The sequence below is a fragment of the Astatotilapia calliptera genome, chromosome 9 (assembly GCF_964374335.1).
Source record: "Astatotilapia calliptera chromosome 9, fAstCal68.1, whole genome shotgun sequence".
Lineage (NCBI taxonomy): Eukaryota > Metazoa > Chordata > Actinopteri > Cichliformes > Cichlidae > Astatotilapia > Astatotilapia calliptera.
The window spans coordinates 8,072,949-8,100,174 of record NC_137430.1 but is presented as its reverse complement, the minus strand read 5'-3'; the positions used below and the strand labels follow the sequence as shown (position 1 = coordinate 8,100,174).

General features: G+C 39.1%; 1 pseudogene; it reads right to left on the bottom strand.

The window, feature by feature from the left end:
• Positions 1-1,091: 1,091 nt before the first annotated feature.
• On the bottom strand, positions 1,092-25,562 carry LOC113029878 (outer dynein arm-docking complex subunit 2-like; annotated as a pseudogene).
• Between the last annotated feature and the right edge of the window lie 1,664 nt (positions 25,563-27,226).

Genomic DNA, 27,226 nt, shown 5'->3' with positions numbered 1-27,226 from the left:
TATGAAGTGCAGAAAGCCTTGTGAGTGCTACTGAACCCTTTTTCTTGTTATTTTTAGAATTCCACTGAAATCGGAACTACACATAAGAAAAAAGGGATTTTCACATAATCTTACCTCTGGAAAAAGACTTCAACTTCGTATAGTACTTTTTTTTTTATCATAGCAATTATTAAAACAGACTAGTTTATCAGCTCCTTTGCTAAACTGAAAGGACTTGATTCTGAATTGATTAATGTGGTAGCAAGGTGTTAAGTCACTGCTTGCTGTATATTATAGTCCCACACTCACAGTGACTAAGAGAATAAATAAAACTAAATTGTTCTTTTAAGAGAGTACTAGTGGAAATGTGTTGAGCTGCCAGGGCATGCTCTGAGGACATTGTTTATTTAAGAGGGAAAATTACTGATTTAAAAATCATCTGACACTAAAGTGCAAGTCCAAAACCATCGCACAAATGTCATTACTATAGGAACCAGGCTAGATGACAATTAAACAAACCCCTGCCTATCAAGACAAATGATTAAAGGCCCTGTCAGCCTGCATCTACTGACATTAGAAAATCAGAGAAAGTCAGTCTGCAGCTGATTCTTTCAGTATGCCCATTTTTGGTTCATTTCTAAAAGGCCCTAACCAACACATCACTTATGTCTATAAAATCAGCACGCACGCTTGATCCTTTGTTAGCAGCGGAAAAGACTGAAATCTAAACGCAAAGACTTACATAAAAGATCAGAGCGGATAGAATCCATACAAAAACTTTACATTTTATACAAATAATGACTTCAAGGAGAGACAATAGTAAAGGAGAGATATGACAACAGCATGCGAGTGGAAAAAGTGACACAGCTAGTCGTGAATGAGTGAAAGCCCCCATAAAAATAACATGTGGTGATGGTATAACATCCTTGATGCACGCAAGTTGGTGCTCTATATCCATCGCTGCTATTGATGTATTCACAGACTGCTGTTAATAACATCTTCCTGGCAAACATATGATCCAAAAGTAATGGGCACATGTGGATAATGCAATGGTTTACTGCTATCAACCAGCTTTTCCACTGAGGGTCATCAAGTGATTTGTCAAAGTCATACTAATTGTTGTCACTGCTTAGGTTTCCTTGATCATGCCTAAAGTCTGAATGTCAGTCCTGTAGCTCTCCTGTAGTTAGACAAAAATAAACAGATCACATAACCATGAATGATACCACCGGTCTTAAGTTTTGAACTTAATCTTGACTTTTATTATCATTATCGCAGCTCAGCTTATATATATTTGTTAATCTTATATCACTGGTTGTTTTAGTTTCACTGTCTAGACTGTTAGATGTGTAGCATTTAATAGAAGAAAAGTGTACAAGCATAATGAAATCACAATAGTTTAAACTTTTAAGGTGCCAAAAGGCACCTTATCTGATTGTAATGTGAAAACTTGAAACATCCACCACACACTGGGAGCACTTTTCAATTAACTTTACATATAAGCAGAATTAATGAAATAAAAAACAAAACGGGGATTTCTTGTGAAATAACCTGTCAGACAGGAGTTATTATTTAAAGCCGAGTATTTTAATATGTCTCAAAAATGTGTTTAGATGGGGATCAATAAAACTTCATGGAAAGACCGTATCCAACAATCATGGAATCATCGTCTCTGCCTGCACTTACTAATTCAAGCAAAGACAGAAATGGAAGATTCCAGATCTGTGCTCTCCTTCCGGGAGTCAGAGCTATTATACACAAGCTGCTGACTCATGCTTCTGATGTACTTGATGTCAGAAGCATGTCCGTCTGACAGACAATTTCACCACTTAATACATACTTAATCTGAACATTGAGTGTGTTTGTATCTTTATCTTTTTCTTTTCTTTCTTATAAAGTGTCTTATTGTGTGCTCTGTTCAATCATCTCAAAGAAAGTCAATGAACAAAACAGCAAACGCAATGTCAGATGAAATTCTGTCAAACTACCACTGGAGAACAGAATTTACAGGAGATGCACCAAGTTTTGTTTTCAGAGTCGCGCTTGTTGCTGCACCTGCTGCACTACCCCCAAATCAGCTAATACCAGAGTGATGGCCTAGTCTCTACAGCAAGCCAGGACTATGAAGATTCTCAGCATGTCATCATCCAAGTTAGCTGACTGATGCTATAGTAGTGTTTGCTGATGGTAGGTTCAAACAATGCCATGCTCCATACAAGTTAATGATAGGCAGGCAAAGAAGCAAAAGTATTGCTTTTGATGTGGAACTGCTACTGACTGCAAAAGAAAAACAACCTCTTCTAGAGTAGGTCATGATTACACCTGCACTTTGGTCCAAAGTGAAATTCAGACAGATTTACTTGGGGCACATTGGTTCACATCTAAATTATTGAGCACTTGAGTCGTACAGAGATTCTGTTAAATGTTAAAGTCACACATGCAGCTTAGGTCTTTACATTATTTTTTGATGACACTGCAACTCAGGAGTATAAAGGGATTAGGAACATTAAGTTCTGGGCATAGAATCCATGTCAGTAGGATCAGCTCATTGTTGGTTCTGGACTTTCAATAAATGTATGTGCAATAAAAAAATCAAGGGAAATGGTTAGCCTTCTCATTTCCTTTGCAGTATATGTTTTAACACTTTTAATAGATGGTTAATTCAATATAGAATCACACTATTGTGCAGAGTATGACTTGACAAATTGTTATCAATCATAGGCCCCTCTCACCTCTGATGCATATTCCTGTAGGTTGCCAGTCACTGGAATAAGCATTTTCTGAAGTGGAGACTTGAGCTGGGGTCCCAGCAGAGGGATACCCCCAGCCTTACAAATGGTTCATAATGCTAAAGCCCCACAACAGGCCACCTCTATATCGTCCTCCTGGTTGGGAATCAGGCTGGCTAAATTAGGAAGGCAGTCCACCTGATTGGAGATATAGACGCCCCTAAACTTACATGTAGATAGACAGTTAAAGCCGAGTAAAATCTCTACATGGAAACTCAGTGAGACTGATATAAATTCAGGAACTAAACTGAAAAGTTTGTCTGCAAGATTTGGGTAATAATTGATGGTTCCAGATGGAAATAGCAAGTTTTTGGCCCTGATTACAGGTGTAATTAAAGTTCTATTACCACTGGGTCTGAGAGGATGAAAACACCAGAGATGCTAGGAGTGGAAAACTGTCAGGATAGATGTTGATGTTAGGTCTGAAAAGCCCAGTGTGACCATTTATGGCCATCATTCTGTGTTCTAATCCATAGTTCCTGGCCAGCAAGACAGACCAGGCAAAGCTATTACGGACTGCACAGTTCAAAGGTGGTCTTGTAGCATAGCGTGAAATTAATCTGCCTCCGTGAGCAACTTGCACATGAGAACATCCGATTTGGGGCTGAGGAAAATATACAAGGCATGGTGGCTTTAATCAAAGGTCCCTCCATCAACAAACATAAATGCAGGTTAGAGGATGTAGGAGACATTCTATCTGGTACCCAGCACCCACTTTCTAATTTAAAAAAACTGGATGACCACTATCGGGCATTTACTGTGTGAAAAGGGAACATAATTCTTTGATTCAAGGAAGCTAAAACAACAACAAAATTTTTTTACCCTTTGAACTATGTTAATATATAGATTTCATCAGAATAAAACACATATTTTCACAAAAGTGCCCAAGTTTTCTGAAGTTAGTACAAAAAAGTACTACATCATAAATAAGCTGACCTGTGTTTTCAAGGAAAATCTGCCACTGTTGGACATTTTTCGTTATTACCAGTACAGAAAGATCAGGCTCAAATCTGCAGTGTTTTTTCCTGCTGCATTGTAGAGCTTGAGCCATGTCACACTCTGAACTTACATTTTACTCTGCTTACACTCACCAGTTTATTGATACCACCATATAACCTGACATTTCTTCTTGCTCTGCAGAACTTGGCCACGTTAGCGATGGTCTCGGCAGCTAAGGCCTTCAGTTCCTTGACTGGTGAGTCCAGGATCTTCACTATGCTCTGCACGCCTCTCATGTCAACAATAACCCGATGGATTAGAGATCCAATCTAATCACAAGAACACACATTAATATTAAATATGACTAGTTAAAAGTTAGGCAGCACGGTGGCACAGTGGTTAGCACTGTTGCCGCACAGCAAGAAGGTCCTGAGTTCAATTCCACCATCAGGCCGGGGTCTTTCTGTGTGGAGTTTGCATGTTCTCCCCGTGTTTGCGTGGGTTCCCTCCAGGTACTCCGGCTTCTTCCCACCGTCCAAAGACATGCAGTTTGTGGGGATAGGTTAATTGGATAATCCAAATTGTCACTAGGTGTGAATGGTTGTCTGTCCCTGTGTGTTGGCCCTGCGACAGACTGGCGACCTGTCCAGGGTGTACCCCGCCTCTCGCCCTATGACAGCTGGGATAGGCTCCAGCGAAAAGGATAAGCGAATGGATGGATAGTTAAAAATTAAATTTGTTTTATGACAGAGAAACTTTTTAAGCAGCCAAATATTCATTTCCACTAAAAGTAGATAAAATGTTGCAGTACAACCCAGTTGAAAAGCACCAACCCACACATCTCATTAGGAATGCTATAGAATAATTGCTACCCCATTTTTTAAACAGCATGCTTTCTACCTTGCACTCATGTTTCTGAAACTAAAACACAGGCTGGCACACATGGCCAGCTCTGCTCATGCCAGCAGGCCATGCAGGTCCAACTTTGTCATGGCAACTCACTTTGCATTTGTGTTCATCTGTATCCAGCAAGTTAAGGAGGACTTTAAGGCCACCTGTGTCCTGGATAGCCATTTGGCATGACTCCTGCATCAAATTAGTCCATCATGGCACAAAGAGTGTCAACAGTCTGGTCCCCATCCTGAAACAATAATTTCAAACACAAATGAATTAAAAAGTAGGAGAGGAGGAAATAACTGAACATTAAGAAAAGCCTCCCTCCATTCCTTCGGACTTCTCCTTCCTCTTACACTCATTGTGTTGTTTCTCTTTATAATGCTACTCCTGCTGTTTTGTTTATGCCATGGTCTTGTTCTGTATGTGTTTAGCGTTGTCGTGGTTAACACTGATGGAATGAAATAATTTGCTAACAAAGAGCACGGTGCTCTGGTTTCATGCAAAAAAGGACAGTATTAACACTGAAACCCTGACACTAATTTTAAGTTAGAATTCAAAAGTTGTGTGTTTTGTCAGTTGCTATATACACACAAATCAATTTAGACCAGTGATTAGCAACTTAGTAACTACAACACTACTCAGTCAACAAGTGGTTTGAGGGAGGAAAGTCTGGTCTTTGATTTAAATTCAAGCCCCTCGACAAATATGGGAGAGGAAATGGAACTGATTAGATTTTATTGCCACTTAACTTCAATGTGTTCACAAAAAACAGAAAAAAAGAAAAAAGAAGAAAGAAACAATACGGACTTAAAATAGTGCATGTGTGGTCAAATGCTGTCATGCGCCGCAGTTGCAGAACCTTAATTTTATTTTATTGTTTTTTCCTTAAATTTAGAGTCCAAATACTAGTTTTTGTTGGTTTTTTCATATACTCTTTACATAAATCCACATAATGTCCTAGCTGTGGATGGATGATGACAGCATTACAGCACTTGAAATACCAGCGTTACAGTTCTTGCTTTGTGATGGTTAAATGCAGGCAGTGGTGGTGTTTTTGCTTGTTTATGACTGTGTTTAGTCTGAATCACATGCAGTTATGTAACAAACTTGGTTCACATACAATGTTTTCCATCATGACATTGAGTGTTCACAGCAAAAAATGCAAAAGTTTTATTCAGCTTTGACATTCATTTCAATTCAGCTTTATTTATATATCATCAAATCACATCAACAGTTGCCTCAAGGCGCTTTATATTGTAAGGTAAAGACCCTACAACAATGCAGAGAAAACCCCAGCAGCCAGATGAGCCCGAGTGGGAATAAACAATCCCTTTTAACCAAAAGAAACCTCTGACAGAACCAGGCTCAGGGAGGCTTAGGGTTGGGGGTCAGGCATGTCACTGAAACGTCCAGTCTAAAATATTCTGGCAAGTGAACCATCAAATATTGCTCCCTTTATTGCACTGATTAAAACATGGCACTGATAGATTCTCCTATAGTAACTTCAAGGCTGCCTCTATGATTCCAAGGCAAACTTTGCACAAACAACTGTGAGACTTCACGAGTTATTTCACGCAAAAACAGGACATGAATCTATCATGTTCTGCTAACAGCTACCCATATATGTAGAAAACAGCCAGCGAGTTTTAAGCAGCTGTTGGAGGGGCTGGCTGATCTGGTCAGGCCTATAGCATGGTCTCAAGTAGTGTTTGATCATATCTCGCTCACAAAGCAGTACTCAGCAGGATAACAGGCACATGTGTTCCCCATATCATGACGCGAGCCTAAATGTGAACCATTTGTCCATTAACAGCAGTGGATCTACTGCTTCCTTTGTCTCCTTCACTCTCACTCTTCAAAGGGTTCGGCGGGTGAGTTTCGTACCTTGTAAAAACAACAAAAAAAGCTGTGTTTAGGAGTGATAGCTGGGAGAAAAACAGATCATGTGCTTTCAGTTTTGGTAGCTTTGGTCTTGAAGTTTTGTCGACATTCTTTAAAATACCGACAACATCTGACAATCTTTTATGGTGAAAGATCTTTGACTTTCTCCAAGCGTGATACAGGCAGATGCTCAAGATGGAACAAATTCAACCACCATTCGACCTCAGAACAAGAAATTCAAAGTAGTTCCAGCAGTTTAATATCTGTTTCATGAGGCCTGGTGAGTGTTTGCATGTTTGGAGGGGGCAAAGACAAGTGAGTCAACAATGTGTAACAACAGCCGTCACGCAAATTCTGCTACATGATTCACCAGTAGGCTGCAAAGGTCTTTAATATCAAAGACTAGAAGCCATAGGCGATTTAAGACCCTTTTTTTTTTTTTATCAGAGCACCCCTAAAGATAACTATTAAGAGTATTAACAATAGTTTATTTTAGTATTATTTTCTGTAATTATCTTCAAATGTTAGACTTTCCTAATTTTCCTATTAACGACAGTACAGGGTAAATTGATATCATGTTAAAGTCTCTCACACAAAAGGTGTTGGTGTTTTAGCAGCATCTTTTATCATTACCCTAATAACTTTCATTGTTGCTGCAGAAAGAAGATGCTGAGGTAATTTCATGACACACATCAGTGGTGCTTATTTAAAATTATAAAGCTGTAGCTTCCATTTTACCCACATTCATTGATGATGAGGATTTCACAAATGTAAGAAGTGTGTTGTCCTGTGGTCAACTTTCTCTTATAAAAATTATTATAACATTATATTTTTACTTATACTTCTTCTAAATATAGCATATTGATATGGATGCTATCATTTTATAGGATTCCTACCACTCTGAACATGGCTCAAAGAGGCTGGCTGCCACTACATTGATGTGTCCGACTACAAATCTGTTTACATGATGCTCTGTGCTGAGTCTGCATAATAATGGGAGAGGTTGTATGAATTCCAAAACAGTTTGTGTTGTGGAAGGGTGATTTTTCAGTGTCTATACTGAATAATGTTACTTTAAGTGCTTAATGATTTGGTGGACTGCCTCTATGTGATTACCAGACTGAAATAACATTGTGCATGTTTCTCAGCTGCTTTGCTACAAATAGTTATTTAACTTCTTTAAGGACTGAGCCTTTGAGTAAACACAAAATTGCAGTTTTTAAATGATGATTTCATTTATAAAGAGAAAAAAGCTATCCAAACCTACCTGGCATTATGTAAGTAATCAACATCTAATACTAACAAGAGGTTGTGCCACCCTTGGCAGTAAGAACTGCAATCAAACATTTGTGATAAATGGCAAACCGGCAAGTCTTTCACATCGCTGTGGAGGAATTTTGGTCCACTCTTCTTTGCAGACTAGATTTAATTCAGTCATGTAGAGTTTTCAGGCATGAACGACCTGTTTACGGCTATGCCAAAGCATTTCAATTGGATTCAAGTCTGGATTGGACCACTCCAAAACCTTCAATTTGTGTTTTGAGCCATTCAGAGATGGACTTGCGGGTGTATTGTTGGGTCATTGTTCGGCTGCATAACCCAAATTCTCTTGAGCTTTGAGACACAAACCGATGATCCAACGTTTTCCTTCATAATTTTCTGGTAGAGAGGAGAATTCATGGTTCCATCAATAGCGTAAAATTGTACAGGTCCTGAAGCAGCAAAGCAGCCCCAGACTATCATGCTACCACTTCCATGTTTGAATGTTGGTATGATGAAGTTTTTATGAAGTGCTGTTAGTTTTATGCCACATGTCACGGGACATAAAGCATTCAAAAAGTTCTGTCTGATCAGACCACAGAATATTTTCCCAGAAGTCTCAAGATGTTTTTGTTAAATGTGAGATGAGCCTTTCAGCTGTTTTGGCTTGGAACATTTTGCCCAGTGTCTTTGTCTTTGCTGAATCATGAATGCTGATCTTGACTGAAACCAGTGAGGCCTGAAGTTTTTCACATGCTGTTCTGTTTTTTTTTTTGTTTTTTTTGTATTAGTCATCAATGCACTCTTACAGCAATGTTGTGTGAAATACTTTGTCAGATAGGCCTGGGTCCCTTTAAACTTTTTTTTCCCTTAATAAATTAAATCTTTATTTAAAAACTGTATTTTGTATTTAGACAGGTTACGTGTTTGTAATATGCAAATATGCAAAGAATAAAATAAAATCCCCCCCCCCCCCCCCCAAAAAAAAAAACAACCCAAAAAAAACTCAGAGAGCGGCAAACACTTTATCAAAGCACGATATCATGTGAATTACTTCTGATAGTATCATTACTGTGAATCCTTTTAGCTGCATTAATTATGGAAAAGAAAGAAAAAAGTGCCTTTTTTAGTTTGCACAGCTCTTTGGTCAACCTGGCAATGAACTTGCCTTGACATTGAGTTGTTTAAAGCCATACAGTGAGGCTAGGGAAAAATCATTAAAAAAAAACCATAATACAAATAAATTCATACTACATATACTGTACAGCTTAGTTAATGTATTAAAATACCAGGGACAGATACATCCCAACCACTTTCCTATTAAGAACACTTTGGATTTGTCACCATGTAATTAATAAGCTTCATTAATAATCATATAGCAATAATTGTAATAATAATAATAATGTCTGATGAATTGCAGTAGAAAATGGGTTAAGAAGGGATTAAGCAGTAGAGGATCCAATTGCATTCACAAGCTCCAATGGTGAACTTGATATCAGCCACATAAAGATGCTTTACACATTTTTTCTCTTCCTTTACTGCAGGTGTCTCGGCCTTGAGCTACTAAATAGCTGCAGCCTCCACAGTACTGAATGGAGGTCTTATTCTAGTCTGGTTTCCTCTGGAGCAGCAGACTAGATACTGCAGACACAGACTGCCCTGGCTGAGCCTCTCTCGGTCTATAAATCACAGCACTGAGTATGTGGGAGCTGGGATGGGGTTAACAGTGCTGTCAATGATAGCCTGTTGACCTCAGGCATTTAGACATTCTGTGTATGTGTGTATGTTTGTGCTCAAATACATAGGAATGTTTCAGCAATGCCTGATTGGAGACAGGGGGACTTGGGCCACTCAGAGTGTTTCATACCAATTATTGTAACACAAAATAATTCAGACTTAGCAGTTTTCATACTTCTGTGCAGTCTACAGCAGACATAGAGAGAACAAACCCATCCCTTTCATGGGAAGAGTACTAAAAGGACAGAATGACTGATTACACGTTGTTTCTTGACTCACATTTGATCTCCTGTAATATTAAACCTGATCACTTAACAGGGTTGGCAGTCATAAAATGAGCACAGTACATGTTGGGCAAAGACTCGAGTCTTTGCAACCCAAAGACTCGGGTCTTTGGGTTGCAAAGACTCGGGTCTTTGCCCAGTTGAGCTGAACAGTTGCTTGACTCAGGAACCAATGCAATGTTTTTTGTAAAAATAAATCTCCACATTAGGCATGCTATAAATGCATTACAGGCACTAAAAGCACAATTGTTTTAACTGAGTGCTGCAGTTATTAAAAGCAGCATCAGGAACAGATAATTATTCACAGTACAACATAATTAACTCCAAATTCACTGCTGTTGAGAAAATGACATGACATTGGGATTTTGCACACTGGAGATGAATTTCAGTGCAGCCATTAGCAGGACGGCCGTCATTAGAGGAGCACAGGGCAGTAGTGCTGGTAGTACTGGGACTGCCCAGCAGAGGGGGAGAAACCATAATGAGGGCTGAGCACAATGTTGTGTGTGTGTGTGTGTGTGCGTGTGTGTGTGTGTGTGTGATGTGATGTATTTTAAAGCTAAGGAGAAAGTCTGCTCTAACAGTGACACCTTAGAAACTTTAAAAATCTGATGACAAAAAACATTTAGTTAAGAAAAAACGAAAAAGCAAATTTTCTTGTTTTAAAATGACAATTATTAAAATCTTTACAGCACAAAGTTTATGTGTGAACTGGTAACATATTTTACATGAGACAAAATATTTTGTGAGAGTGTGTTTGTTTTGTTGTTGTTTTGTGTTTAGAAAGCCACATGTCTAACATCACTGATAGCAGCTAGTGTATTTGTATTTGTTTAACATTGCTTAGTCCCGATAAGTAAAGCAGCTCTTCTTTTGACTCCTCTGCATTTTTTCCATAGCCTGTGCGTTTATAATAATTCGCAGAATTCTTGTCCTAGCATGCACAGCCTTTATAAGCATAAACACATTATGATACAGGTAGTTTACAACTAATGAATAAGGAGCGTAAATTAAAGTTTTCATCTATACACACTTACAATCATGTTACCATAGCATAGCCACAGGTCACCGTTATGCGGGTACAAAAACAAACACGTCGGCAAATATTCTTACATAAATATCATTAAAACACAAAACAGAACATCCATGTGTCACTTTATGAACGTGTTAAACATCCTAGAGTACAAATGGCTGTCTATAGTGCGAAGGAGAAGGAGAAAAAAGATCTCCTCCTAAAATAAAACAGATATTTAACTTGGCTCATGGTAGCTTTCAGTGTCTGATGGTAATGATATTATAAAATGACGACTAGACAAACCCCATAAATAACTGTGCTGTGTGGCGTCCAGACAGATAGAAAGCTGGGACATGTTGGTTACGGCATTGTTGCATTGTATTGAAGCAGGATTGCACACACAACCCTAAAGCTCGTGCCACAATCCCACTGAAAAGCACAAAATCTAAAAACCAGAGAGTTTTTTGTTTTTCTTTTTTTAAATCTGAATTTCGTATCGTTTACATCTTTTTTTTTCTTTTTTCTGGAACGGAGCAACAGCCTGCTTTTAGAGTGGGAATTTCCTTCCATTATATTCTGTTTAGCTAAGCTAAAAATATTCACCAGGGCTTGTACTTTATGGCAGTGTTTTCTATAAAAGTTTTACTTGCACTGTGAATGATCTTATTTAGCACCAAGCTATGGGCTTCGGAAGCCAAATCAGCAACATCAGGAAATCCCACACTGTGTAAAAATATGAAATCTAGACTAATGTTACACACTGAAATAACACTCATTTTCTTTCAACTGAAACAGCATTTGAGGTATTGTTACGGCTAAATACCAAAGGACAGGCATGCAGCAAAATACGTTCCTTGAATATCATCTGTCTGAATGATGCTGTGCACATAAACAGATAACTGGGCCCACTGAGTGAGGCAGGGTAATTGCTCAAGTCAAGCGGTCGGAGGTATTCACAGCCAGTCTGGGCCATTGTCATTCTGTCCTCTTTTTCTTTTCCTTCCATGTTTTGACACATTAATATTCACCATATGCCCCGTCAGACCTATCACGAGTGCATTTCATTTTTATGCTTCTGCGGTGTGGGCAAACGATGCATGCAGCTGCTGCCGTCAGACAGCTCTTTCCCCCTGTGCACTTGGCTCGCATGTGCAACCAAACAGGCCTGTGTCAGAAACCAGGAATCCACGAGCCGAGTCTACCACTTCAATAAACATCTCCCTGCAAAGCACCATTTTAAATGGGAGCGACCTACACTTCATTTCATCTGACATCCCTTTTGTCGCTGAGTGTGCCTTGATGTGATTGAACAAAACAGACAGGTGGAATTATGTGAAAGGAAAATATCCCATTATAAGTTCTGGTGCACATCCATGGCTAAATATTATTTTCCTTGAAATGCAATTGTGGAGAGTTTGTGGAAATTTGTATGCTGATTCAGGTCAACATCAAGATTCTTGTACAGACAGCAGGAAAAGATCTAGTATGTCTGTGGCTCAGTTCAATTCACTGTTTTTGGATGAAATCCATGGGAGGAAGGAAACACTGTTGTGCAGAGTGAACTTCTCATACCTTGAGATACTTGACCAGTTGAATACTGGACTTGCCAGTATTCATAGGGCAGGTCTGTGTTAGTCTCTGGATGGCGATATGCCTGCTCTTCTTCCTCTTCACTCTCAGTGGAGCTCTCACTGGAAAGTTCCAGCTTTGGACTAAAGATTACAACACCAAACGTTTGGGACAGACAATAGAGATAAATAGAGGGATGGAATATAAGATCATAAAATCTCTTGTCTGGTGTTTTAAGCAGGAAATAAAGCTGGTTATCCCACACAAGAAGATCCATTAAAGACCGAAATTCAAGTCTTCACAGAATTTAAGTAGCAGGAAAATAAAATTGGAGTCAATATCATGAGGGGAATGGAGCCGTTATCATACAGAGTCAAAGTTCTTGCTGTATACTGATGCAAACAGAAATGCAGATGGTGTTTTAAAGCTGCATGGGCCACTTGGATGAATGTATCATGAAAATACGGCACTGTAGAGCAATGAAATCTGGTACACATTCAAATGGGCCCACTGAGAGGCAGTTCCCAGGTACATGCAAATAGCATTTCCAGGGGAGCGTATTATCAGACGGGGCTGGCTGATAGATGGGGTTTTTTCCACTACACAGTATGATAAACACTGAACAAGACCTTCCTGTGGCTGTCAGGATGTGAGGTGATGAGTGTGACTGAGTGAACGCACCCCGGAGTCTTTATTGCATGTATAGAAAATGATGATCAGCAAAGATTGATGTCAGTGACTTAATGATTTATTACACTTGCAGTTTGTATACAGACAACATTCAAGTATGGAGATGGCTTATGTGCTGTACCTGCCAAAAGCCAAACAAGGAAAAACCTTTTACTTAGCTTCTTGTTCAGAACAATTTTAGCAGCTGACAGTTTTTAAAGCAGAAGTCACAAATGGTGAAAAACATCCAGTTAATTCAGTTTTCACTGGGGGGGTGGGGAGGGGGGATATGACTATATAACAAACTGTGTCAATATTGAAATAGCAAACGGATGGTTAATAAGTCAAAATTCTTTAACTTAGACCACATGTAATATTAATGCATTTAAGTGTAGAATGAAGTCACAATAAAAATTCAGCCAAGATTTTAGATTTTTAAAAGAATCTCATCTTTACCAATTTGGGCCAAGCTTTAGTGTTTTCAACTTAGAGAGAAATGCCCTTCTCTTGCAGCCTGTTATCTAAGAAATGTTATCTAAGACCTGCAGAGTCAGAGATGTAACTCTTGGGTAGTCACCTGCCGTTGTTGTTGCATCAAGGATGGCAGTCTGGTTTCTTACTTGGTAAGTCACGTTGCATTAGACAATTATAAGAGAGCTGTGCTGTTCATGGGTCACTTTATAACTCCATTCGTAATTGTAATTACCCTCAATCAGAAATTACATGTGTTATTCCTTTTTGTTACCATGGCAACAGGTGTACTTACATTTGTTTCATTTTGTTGCCTGTACTTCTGACCTATTTGGTTTTAATTAGACGTACAATCAGAACTTCTACGGTTCTAACCTTTACTGAGTTTAATTTGCCCCAGCTGCAGAGCAAAAACGAATCCTTATAGTTTCAGAAAAAAGGAAGTTTCTGGTGTCCAGGTAAAGAAGATGCAGAAAACTCTGCTTTCATTTTGGTCATGGCTTTTCTGTCTCAGAATGTTCTTCTCCTCTCCAGAACTCTTATGGCATTTACTTTCCTGTGTTTTACTGTAATGCTGTGAAATAAGAGACATTATGGCTGCTTCTATTTTAGCAATGGTTAGTTTTCAACATAATCTTTATTTAACAATTCAAAAAAGACCTCAGCAGATTTTTTTTTTTTAGCCAGTGAGACACGTTTATCTTGGTTGTATTTTCAAACTAATCTCTAAGCTCTTTGTTTTTAATTAGACATACAATCAGATTCCTTGCACTTCTAACCTCTACTGAGTTTAATTTACCACAGCTGCAGTGCAAGAAGGAACCTCTATAGGTTCTGACAAAACAGAACTATCTTACCATGTCTGGGAGGACATGTGTGCAGGTGAAGAAGACACAGAGAATTTTGTTTTCATCTTGTTCTTGGCCCCTTGTCCTAGACTCTTTTATCCTCTTCAGAGCTCTTACGGCGTACACTCTACCCTGTAGAGTGTACGCTGTAGTTTCTCATGCACATTCTTTTCCTGTTGCTCGTAAGACCTCTGGGGTTGGCCTTGTTCCTCTCCATCAACCGATTCCACATGCTGAATCTTTTGTGTTGATAGTTCTTGAACTGCAGAATCCTGCTGGTAAGGGGGAAAGCCAGAAGCTGAAGACTGAGTGTAAATACCTCTTCCAATTTGCAACAGAATGAGCAAAATCTGATTGTGAAGTGCTTTGTAATCTGGCTGTAAATTTGTCAAGTTTATGCTTATTAAAACAAAAATAGATATTCTGATTAATCTGTTTCGCATTTATTTCACTTTTTATCAGTCAATGTGGTGTATTTTCCACTTACGCTTTGCAATGATTTGTCTCATTATCGGAAAGTCTTCGCATATCTATGTCAGACAAAGAATTGCTCATGCTACTCAGAAGGCGAATACTGGAAAACCCTACATGTGGCAAATAAAAACATGAAATTCACATAAAAGCCCCTTCTCAATCCTATGCAGACTTGAAAAAATCTTTATTTTCTCAATATTATTCTTTATTGAGGTATTGAAATAAAATAACAAACTCTCATTGCTTTGCACAGAAGAGGTCTCTCTTGGTTAAATGGCTGAACAATGTCAAGAAGTTCATTGTTTCTCGACATTCACCTAAAACCTTACAGCTTGGCTCAGGCTAAGTAACGCCTTTGTGTCACTGTTATTCAGGTAAAGTTTTCAAGGTCTTTATACCAAACTTTACAACCTACACACAAACGCCAGTAAGACACATATGAAAGGTTTGCAGGCATGAGAGTTTTTAATCACAGACACCTGCTTTTGCAGAAGTAGCTCAGTCTGTCATTGGCTGTTAGGAGCTTGAGATTTTTAAGGGCAGGGGAAAAGAATTAAAACGTATTTCTTTGGGTTGTGTTCATGCACAAACTGGAGCCAAGTTGCCTGATCACTTTTCCAAAGACTTGTTTTTCATAAAACACAAAGTGACCTTCTATTGGAAACATAAGTCAATACACCCAACCACAGACCCACATCCTGACTTTATTAGACTAACCAACTTTCTTTAATTCCATTATATGTGAAATGGACAAAGTCCATTTGCTTACACAGAAGGGAACACTCGACATTTCTTAACATGCTGCAGTAAAAAAAAAACCTTAAACCAGTACAGGTCCAGAGACAAATGCTAAGCAGGGCTGACGCCTGAAATCTGAAGTTAAAAAAATATTTTTATAGCATGTAACATTACACCATTAGGACTTTTCAAGTTTCTTCATTTGTCGTTTTCATAAAGCAATCGACTACTAAAACCTAAACCCCAAATGTTTACATGTGTTTGGGGCAGATTTGTATCTAATTACTTTATCCATACTGATGGAAAATCAGCAGGGCAACAAATTGTGAAGCCAGTGGCCATAAAACATCTGTCAGTGTGAGAATTCCAGCAGCTGCTGGTGAATGGTTATGGCAGTGAGGCAGTCTGTATTAATTTCAGGATGTGAATAACAAAAACAATTGACAACCCAGGGATTTTGTGTTTTTCAGTAAGCATCTTGTGCATGCATACACACAGCATGTTCCATTTCCAATCACGCTGTGATGTCAAAATGAATCCGCAACACTGAACAGAGAAGGCTAGTCTGCTTCCTCCCTGCGTTGCAGCCACCATCTCCGTTGGCTGCTGCAGCTCATTTGATTGAGGCTGTCCAATCTAATAGAACTGTTAAAAAAGACCTGCTTCCTCAGACTGAAAATGAGCAGATATGTTTGGAGATTAGGTGTTGTTATCTTTGGCTATCGTCTTTTGGGTTTGGGCTCCATTCTGCAATCAGGGAACTGAGGCGGAGCAGTGGAAGACTGTGTTCCTGACTGTTGCTTTCTCAAATTAAAACTGCAATGGGCCAGACTGACAAGAAGGACTACAATTATTCACTATCTTGTATGGATGATATAGATTTGATTGATGTTGTCAGCAATAAGTCAAATGGATTTCAATGTGATGCATTCTAGCCGCATCACATGAAAAGGTTTAGCTGAAGTAGTTACAGGACACTGCATGCTGCACATATCAAAGGAGTTAAAGAATCCAAGAGAAAAAAGACCTTGACAGTGATTTGTGCCTCCACACACTTATTCACAGCTATTTATACGGCTGTTGTCCATCATTTTTAGATCGTTCAGACTAAAGGCATCATTCTTCACAGAGCACTCATGAAACATAAAAGCCTGAATATGTGTATATAACTTTCTTTGTTATAGATTTTTTTTCTTTCACACAGGTCAGCCCCATACTTCTTATTGGTTTATTGTAGTCATCATAAACCCTATGATGGGTTTCATAGAACACTTTAGATCTTTACATTGCCTACTGTATGAAAACATACAGACATCACCACTATGCCACAAATATGAAGAAACTACTTTTAAAGGGAAAGCTATGAAGACTAAAACTATCTAAATGATTGATATTTTGAGTCTTACCTAATACGTGTAGAATTTAACTTATATTTTCATTTCAACACAAAAGAAAGTATGACTGTTCAGAAAAGTGACTGGTACACTGAATATATAGTTCTTCTCTTAAAGGCAAAAATGCACTTTAGCCCCCCAAAATATCACACTTTGACAATCAGCTAAAATAGCTGAGAGAACACCACGCTGGTATAAACTGAGAGTAAGTGCAGATCCTAGACTGATTAGCAAAGTCTGGTTTTGAGACCTCAGAGAGGAGTCAAGCATTGTCACATCACTGTCTTTGTGACTTCAAAAAACTGAATGTGGCAAACCCTGGTGGGATGTGACAAACTAAGGGACACGGCAGGCTCATGCCATAACCACCCAAACACACTGTAGTCATATCCAAAAGCAGACCCTGCTTTGTCGTTTATTTGGACTCTAACAATAATTGTAATTTACAAAATGAACATCATATTTTATTCAGTAAGAGGTGAAACTACCAGTTAAGACCATAAATACATCAGGAAAGTGTTCGGTGAGGTCATAAATTGAGAAAGCAAAAGAATGTTTTCCCATAGATTTCCTGGCTTGTAGAAGAGCTGCCTCCTGCTGGCTGCTAGAAACAATGCAGATCTAAGACACTTCCACATTAGATCACTTTTCAAACTTGTGTTTAAAACTGTGTCCATTTTTTGCGATACTGCGCCGATGTAGCCTAGAAATCTACAAACATGAACAGCTGTTTAATGGTAATGGCAATGCAGTGTATCAGAGTAACCATCTGCTTCCAGTGCTAATATTTACGATAAGAGCAACAGAGTCTGTTGGAAATTTAAAGAATTTGGCAGGTATTTGTTCTTGAAACAAAGTACTGAAAAAGAGAAGAATTTTGACGTGAATGTGATGCAAGATGAAAACCAAAGAGAATGAGAAAGTGAGCTTAGCCTGATGGGACTTTGTTCCAGTCCAACAAATACATCTTTTCACTGGATAAATAAAAGGCTGAAGGTTCTGATACGCGTTGCCTTCTTTCACCATAGTTTGTGTTTTTCTTCATCTCCTTGTTCACCTTATTTCCCCTCACAGTTTCACAGTAGATTGTTGCCCTGGGTGTGGTTTTGTCTCTTCCTGTTAAACGGTAGTTCTTTCTCCCCACTATCACCGACTTCTTGTTTATGGGGGATTTTTTGATTGTTGGACTTTCCTCTCTAGTATTGTAGGCTTTTTGTCATAAATATAATGTACCTTGAAAAGCCTGTTGTTAGTTTTATATAAATAATATTGAACAGAATTGTGCTAAAGTCAGTGCAGATATTTGGATTATCCATATGAATACCATTAATGTCTGTAAAGTGTTTTGAGGGAATCCGTCCAACAGTCGTTGGGAAATTTAGAAAGAGGTGGCGGACAACAAACATCCACCACATCCGCAGAGCCATGCTGCCAGTGTGTAGTATTTCTATGAAGCAATACTAATATTAGTATTAATACCTGGTAATGACAGTTCGAAGCATGAGATGTAAAGCAAACATCCAAATAAATCCCGACATTAAAAATTAAAAATTATTCAAAGAAACATTTTGTTTTGTTAAAATGACTTCAGCTTTCATCTCAAATGTAGTTTATATGTATCACAGTGCTGCAAAACCACACTGTAAATACATTTACATGTCAATTCTGTTTGATCTTTTGTAAATGCTATTACTCATACTGATCTACTTTTGATTCTTGCTTTGAAAAGCTGTGCAAATACTATTGTTCTTAATTACACTCATACTTTATTTGGATAAGAATGACAGCCAACAAACAAAAAACTAGACAGTGATGAAATACCTCAAACAGACCTGATATCCATGCAAAGCAGACAGTAAGCAGTAAGTGCTTTTCAAAGGACCTGATGAGCTTGTGATGATGCCACATTTTCCAACAAACATCAGCTCAAGCAAGAAAAAAATATGTTTTTAAATGATTAACAGATTTTCGAGAGCAGATGGAGTCCATTATTGAGGCGATTTGTTATGTCGTCAAATTTCTAAAGCAGGAAATAGCACTACTGAATAAATCACACAGATTTCAATGTCTGGAAATGAGCAAGTGTGTGTGCGTGTGTGTGTGTGTGTGCGTGTGTGTGTGTGTGTGTGTGTGTGTGTGTGTGTGTGTGTGTGTGTGTGTGTGTGTGTGTGTGTGTGTGTGTGAGTGTGTGAGTGTGAAGGGGGTAGGTGGTGGGAGGGATGTGGCTCTGCTGTTTTGATGTTGGAACAGGGAGGAGGTCAATTCAGAAATTTTTCAACACAGTGACAACCAGACACTAGCTCACTAGCGTGGAAGAGCACAGACGCTGATTACACAATCTGTTTACGAATATGAGTCACACAGCATCAGAAATCAAATCGAAGTATTAGAGAGAAGGAGCTTGTTCATAAGACAAAGAGGCGTTTCAGCACCCACACATTTTTGCTTTGAGAGTTATTATTCACAGCTAAAATAAAAAGACAAGCCTTAATGTGTTGATGTTAATTGCTTATATTCCACTCCACCTGGTTGTTTGTGTTCTCAGCAAAGTGTGGAGATCTGCTCTTCAGAAGTGTTACCAGGTCTTTGTAAGTATCACTTGTTCACTCATACATGCTCCTGCCCCTGCTGTTTTATGCCCTGTGAAAACAAAGTGAAAAACAGCTTCATTAATTCTAAAAACCACAATTTTAATGTGGCCCACATGTCAGCTGGAATAGCTAAGGCTAGAAGCTCCAAGTATCTGAAAGCAGAGGAAGTGTAAAATCATACAAGTTGCTGAATTCGGTTATGACAAAGCTCCTCTTTGAGGTTTCATTTGCATCAATGTCACCTTTTCAGTTTCAGAGTGGACTTTTTTCAACTTGTGTGAACCATTTTCAGTTGAAGAAACAGTAATAGGAGTCTTAAAGTTTGTCAGCTAAGTCACTGGTGGAGTGAAAGGTGTTGCGGCATGTAAAATCCTCAAATAGAAAAGAGTGCAAAGCATGAAAGAAGCTCTCTTTACAATAACGGGATAAGAGGGAGTTGCATTGTGGGAGGCCAATAAGTCAATATTTTCACCAGACAGGGTACTGTGCAAGACTCCTGTGTGCGAGAGTCTCCAGTTTCTTCATATTTTGCTAGGACATAGGAAATCTATGTAACTTGTGCAAACATACATGGAAGTACATTATTTAAGATGTCTATACACTCACTTTTATACCTCTCTGCCTCCATAATGACATCTCTCACCTTCCTAACTTTTCTGAATGTGGTGTGTCGAGCTGCCTACCAATACACAAAACAAAACACAATTACTCAAAAATGGCCAGGGATAAGAACTAGACTAAAATGACCAAAGAAGCAGCCAATGTCCAAAGAAAAACTTTAAAAGGGCTGGAGAAGTACTCCTCAAGGCCACTCTAAACAAACACAAGTCTGACTTCTTGGTAATAATAATGAAAATTTTAAAAAGTCAGGGATGGAGCAAGACTTTGCACATTGATGTGTTTATAACAGATATAGTTCCAGCATCCAAATACAGTGGTAAGTTTTTTTGTTGTCTTGAGCAATTCAATATATTTTAAAATGTCTTAATTCTGTCTTAATCAGTTCTTACAGAATAGCCTTGTCTGAAGATGCAGCATAGCACAGTGCTTCATATCTGATTATACTTTTGCACTGTGCTTTATTGCAATATGCTGCCTCTTCCAGCTGGAACAATGTACAGAGGGACTTAAAAATGTCAGAAGAGATTACTGGTGGTGTCAGTTTTTAATGGTGTGGAAAATAGCACTTGTGTTGAATGCATCTGCTTCTTTATTGTCTTTGCTTTGTTCTGGTAGTTTTAGAAACTGCTTATACATCCCAACTTAATATTGTCTAAGCTCTTTTGCTATGTGTCACACACATTGTTTGTTTGTTGCTATAATAATGTACTTTCTGCAGTCTTGTCTTAAACTCACTAAAATATTTCTGCTTAGATCAAAGGAAAGTCTAATAATAATAGAGCATTAAAGTTTGTGGACAATTTCTGTTTAAATGCAACCCAATCACAGAATTTTTACTTGACTTCTAAAATGAGTTAAATAGAAGACAACTGAAGAACTGAGACAAAGATTTTATAAATTACAGTTTTTTTAAATCCAGAAAAAAAATCCAGTGTTTGCAGAAGGAAAATTAGCAAATTTAAAGATAAAATTTGAATTATCAATTGCAATAAATGGGATGACAAACAGGTGTCAGTGATCACCCTGTTTTGATGATGACAGTCTGTGTATGAATGGAAGAAACTGAAGCCCATCTTCTATTGCACAGAAGTGGTTAACAGACCAAGGTTATTTAAACAGTGGGGGTTTTGGTAGACTGGGAGGTAAAAATGGAAGCCAGAGTAACTTCTAAATGGCTAAAGATCTCTTTAACTCTGGCCAGTGTCCATGTGTCCATAATCAGGAGAACACTAAACAACAATGGTTTGTATTTCATGACCACAAGAAGAAAGCGACTTCACCCCAATGAGAAACTGTAGTTTCTGAAAGGTCACATGGACAAGCCAGAAGACATCTGGAACAATGCAAAGCCAAAATAGATCCTGCTGGTTTAAATGAAAATCATTCTGTTCCATGAAAGGAAAACACTGCACTGCAATGAATGACTTTCACTGTAACTGTGAAATATGGTGGAAGTATCAAAGTTTGGATCTTCTGAATTGCATCAGTGATTTCTAATGGAAAATTTTAAGACAGTTCTCCTTGAATTACACATAAAGAGAAAGTGGGTCAAGCATCTAGGCACTAATCCCATCTTGCCAGAGAATAGTCAAAGAAGGATGAAGAAAATGTTTTGTATTTTGTCAAAGTATTGATCTTTAACCAACAGAAATGATGTGGAAACACTTCACGAAGTTGATTTTTTTTTTTCTTTAGGTCACGAGCAGTTGTCTAAGCATTTCACTGCATATCGTACTGTGTATGACTGTGTACGTGACAAATAAAATTTGAATTTGATATAACACCCCCCACCCCGCACCACCCCCCAATCAACATCCTGGAGTTACAGCTGCACTTTCATTCCTCCAAGCTGATGTGAAAGACTGACCAACAGTCACTGAAGGCAAATAATTTAAAGGTTTTGTGTTATTTGTGTAATTGGTTTCCTTGCTTTCTGGCTTTGTGTGAAAATGTGACTATGTTGTAGGTTTGGATAGAAATATAAAAGATCAAAATGTGGATCACAATGCCTTTAAACATAGTTTTAGCACATTGTGCCAGCTGTGCTGCACTGTCACAGGGCTCAATCACAAGGTAGCAAATCTCACCCTGCACCTGTCAAGATGGTGCACCACAGCCCCACCCCCACTAAAAATAAATAAATAAATAAATAGATGAATAAAAATAAACAGGAAAATAACTCCTACTACTCCTACTAAATTGTTTAAGTTATGAAGGGCAGCATGATATCATTTCACAACAGATTTGTCCCCAAGGAAGGAAGGAAAGGGGAAAGGTGAAATCATCACGTGTTTGGTCTGCTAAAGAGGAGAAGGAGAACAGCATGAGCCCAAGGCTGAGCCATGGTTTTACTTGTAATATAAATCATTCACTAAAAAACTAAGCCACGTAGTGACAACATCATCTTTCAACGCTGATTTGGAGAGTACTTTTTTTTGGAAGTAGAGGGTGTCACTTTAACCAGAGAACACAGGACATAGACTGCATTTATCACTTGGTGTGTGATAAATGCTGCTGAATGCTTTTATGAGCATGATAAATCCGCTGCAATGAAGCAAATAGCGTGACTGAAAAATGACTTGCAAAACTGGAATCTAACAGATACACCTATATTGCCCATATTCACTTGTTTGCCTTCACATGCATATGAAGTTGAGTGACCCCCTATTCTTAATCCATATGGTTTAATATATCTGTCCACTCTTTGGAACAACAACAGATTCAGTTCTTCTGAGAAGGCCTTCCACAAAGCTTAGGAGTTTTTATGAGAATTTTTGGCCATTCTTCCAGAAGTGTATTTGTGAGATCAGACATTGATGGCCTGACTGAGAGTTTATGCTCTAATTTCTTCCAAAGGTGTTCTGTCAGATTGAGGTCAGCACTCTGTGCAGGCCAGTCAAGTTCTTCCACACCAAACTCACTCATCCATGTGTTTATGGAGCTTGCTTTGTGCACAGGTAGCCATGTTGGAACAGGAATGGGCCAACCCCAAACTGTACCCACAAAATTGGGAGCATGAAATTGTCCAAAATGTTTTGGTATACTGAAGCATAAGAGTTCCTTTTATGAATCCTCCCTTCCCCCAAACTGTACACTTGGCACAATTCAGTAAGACAAGTACTGATCTCCCAGTGACCGCTGAACCCAGACTTATCTATCAAATCGCCAGTCACTTGATTTGTGCCAGATATTGCATTTTCACTGTTCTAGAGTCCAGTGGGGAAATTCTTTACACCACTGCATCAACATGTGCTTGGATGCATCTGTTCAGCCATAGAAACCCATTCCATGTCGCTCTCTACGCACTGTTCTTGAAGTAAATGGAAGACCACATATGGTTTTGGAGGTCTTTAGTGATTGACTCTGCAGAAAGTTGGTGACTTTTGCGCATTATGTGCCTCAGCATTCTCTGACCATACTCTGGGATTTTACATGCCCTGCAACTTCATGGGTGAGTTGTTGTCATTCCCAATCGCTTCCAGTTTGTTATAATACCAATCACAGTTGACTATCCACATATAGCATCCAGTAGCATGCTGGAAAAGACTGAGCAACACATTCTTTCACAGACTGCTTTGCAGAAAGCAGTCTGCATGCCTAGGTGCTTTATTCTTACCCTTTGTAAAACGCAGATGGGAAAAAAAATCTGAGGTATTGTCATCACCCCATCAGACCAGTGGTTGGGCTAAGCGGACACCCAATTTTGTGGATGTGATAACTCAAGAACGAAGCCATGTAGGTGTTTGAAATTGATACCACAAATGTATCTATTAAAAATCTTGGATGAGTTTGAATCTCAATGATGAATTAATATAATGAAAAACTGAATGAATTAGAGGAAGTGGCTGACATCCAGAAATCCTACCAGTGGCTGGACAAAGCTGGACTGAAAGACAGCACAGAGGCAAAGCTTGGGGAGTGGCTCCAGCAGATCCCAGGAACAACATCTGAGATCTCTCTCCAGAAGAGCACAGTCCTAGGAACAGCAAAGATACTGCATGGGAACTTCAAGCTCCCAGGCTGCCAGCAGAAGACCCAAGCTTGAAGCATAAAAGACTGCACGCAGGGGTGAGAGGGTAATTTATATATTTAAAAATGTTTTTACATAGTCTGTGTAATAACTGATTACTGAATACAAATAAATATCAAATATTTCTTTAAGAAGGTTTTCAAGGATCTGTTTGTCCACGTTTTGGAACAACAGAAACAGTTTGACCTTGACCCCCAAGTCGTTGGCTAGGCCTTCCTCCTTTCTGTCTACCACACTTACTGCATCAGCACGGGCTTCTCTCTCCAGGCCAAAGGCAAAGCTCCTACCAAGAATCCTAACCACGAGCTCTCTGTTTTCTGACAACACAAGAGGTGAGTTGGATTCATTTTAATCTATCAAAACAGCTGGTCTTGAATGTACTCTGTTTTTTCTTACAAGCTAAGCTAATATTATCTCTCCATAACAAATCCACTGGCAGTATGAAATAAGTATTACTATATTCATCATGTATCCATCTGTCAAAGAAATATATATTACTTTATCTCTTCTTGGCAGTGGCCCTAAAGTAAATGCATATCTGTAAAGAATTACCAATGGCGGCATAATTGGATGGCTGTACAGAGTAACAAGGAGGACAAACAAATTAAGTCTGTGGGTTATGGAGGAATGCTGGTGGTTGGACTGCTTAGGATGCAAATTGGACTAAAATTTACCTTCTAGACATGCCCGAACCTCCGCCAACTTCTTATCATCTGCCAGATGAAGCAGTTTAGAGAGCTGGCTGAAGCTGCGTACATAAACAGTCGGTGGAGAGAGCTGCAGGAGTGGATGGCCCTCACTATCTCTTTCGTGGGACTGAACATCTGAGTCACAAAGTAGGAAATAAAACAAAAAAGAAACTTTAATTGCCTGAAATGCTTAATAGAGATCTGAGTCTTTGTTTTTGTACTTTTCCAGGTTCATACTATGAGACACAAAGGAAACCACACACTTAAAGTAGAGCAGACATTCTGATGAAATACAGTGGAACGTTCTCAATCTTACTGAAGCTGAAAAACAATTAATTACAGTCCACATGCAGCTTTGAGTATGTCTAAGGTAAAAACATTTGGAGACCATGGTGACAGCAAATCCTGCACAGACACATAATACTGAGAGCCAGCCAGCTGCCCGCTTCATGATTAGACCAACCTGATGTCGTAGTCTGTTTTGAAATCAGACGCCACTAAAGTGGTACTCCACTGGAGTGGCTCCTCAAACACATGTTCAGCTTCCTGTGGGTGTTGGGAACTAAAGCGCTCCACAAAGTGCAGGATTTCTTTCAACAAGGACTCATTCATTGGTGTGGATGCCAGTTTGCCAGTACTAAAGCTGGCCATGGTCCACTGGGCAGCCCTGGTCAATGATATCCCCATCGCTGTGTCTGGGATACTCTAAAACTTAACATTAACAGCATGTGGTTCTTAAAGATTCAGCATGGCTCTTCGTTTCCGAGTTTGGAGCCCCCATGTGGACCTTCATTAAAAAAAACATAAAGGTCAGCTGTTTCATATTCAAACCTTTACTGTCAATCGGTGTTCTTGGACTTTTAATACACACTTTAATTTTCTCCTGCCTCACTTTTCATGAGCATCTCAAAGTCCTCCATAGCTTGTTAGTTCAGGACAAAGCAGCAAGGCTGCTAACGGAAATATCCGGCGGTCACATATTAAACCTTGCTTCCCTTCACTGTGAAATTCAGAATCTACTTTAAAATTCTACTATTAGCATAAAAACATAGAGCTCTACATGGACAGGCTTATATAGCAGAGCTTTTAAGACCTCGTGGATGCAGGCAGCCTCGCCAACCAGGGTCTTCTCGCTCTAAACAATTAATCTGATTAGAAATATATCATGTGAACTATATCACTGTCATATTGGGGGCGATTGTGGCTCAAGAGTTGGGCGTTCGCCTTGTAATTGGAAGGTTGCCGGTTCGAACCCCAGCTTGGACAGTCTCGGTCGCTGTGTCCTTGGGCAAGACACTTCACCCGTTGCCTACTGGTGGTGGTCAGAGGGCCCGGTGGCGCCAGTGCCCAGCAGCCTCGCCTCTGTCAGTGCGCCCCAGGGTGGCTGTGGCTACAATGTAGCTTGCCATCACCAGTGTGTGAATGTGTGTGTGAATGGGTGGATGACTGAATGTAGTGTGAAGCGCTTTGGGGTCTTTAGGGACTAGTAAGACGCTATACAAATACAGGCCATTTACCATATTTAAAAGGGAACTGAAGTCTTTACATGTTCAGACTGTGTGGATTTTGGTTCCTTTCAAGCCATCTTTCTCCTGATTGACGTTCCCCTATAAAGGTTTGATCTTTATGTGCATAGTCAACTGTGCTTGGTATCATAACAGCTTCATTTAGATGTCCATATTAGGAATGTGGCCTTTGATATTTAGAAAGCCAAGAGTAGAAAAATGTCCTAACCTGGGTATTTAGTGCAGTTTGAAGTCTGAGTTTTTGCCTTACATACATTGACGTCGTTATTTGAAACTTTGCTGGTGATAATAGACTGGCCATGAGGACTCATTCAAAACAAATAAAGGCATGTTTTTGTTTTGACACAGTTTACTCTGCCTCTTTTTTTTATTTTTTTTTTGCACTATACTGGTAAACATGATGGCAAACGAGCTAAGTCAAAACTTACCAAATCCAAACTAAGGACAGCTTTGCATATCTGTGTGTGTGTGTGTGTGTGTGTGTGTGTGTGTGTGTGTGTGTGTGTGTGTGTGTGTGTGTGTGTGTGTGTGTGTGTGTGTACACTATCAGCAGTGGTACTTTACCTGTGTCAAGTCTAACTTTACAGTTAGACTTGCAATTGTGAGAGACTCTAAAATGTCAAGTCAAATGTTGTCACAATAATAAAAAAAACCCTGTATGCTTTCCTTTTTAGAGTGTCCACATGACCGCATATTTGAGAGCCTATTTCCTCTCTCAGTACTGGTTTGGCACTGTACTGCAGGCAAACACTGGGTAGTGAAAACATTCTATTTGAGAGGATATGCTGTATTTAGGCACAGCAAATAAGTTCACGCAATTCACTC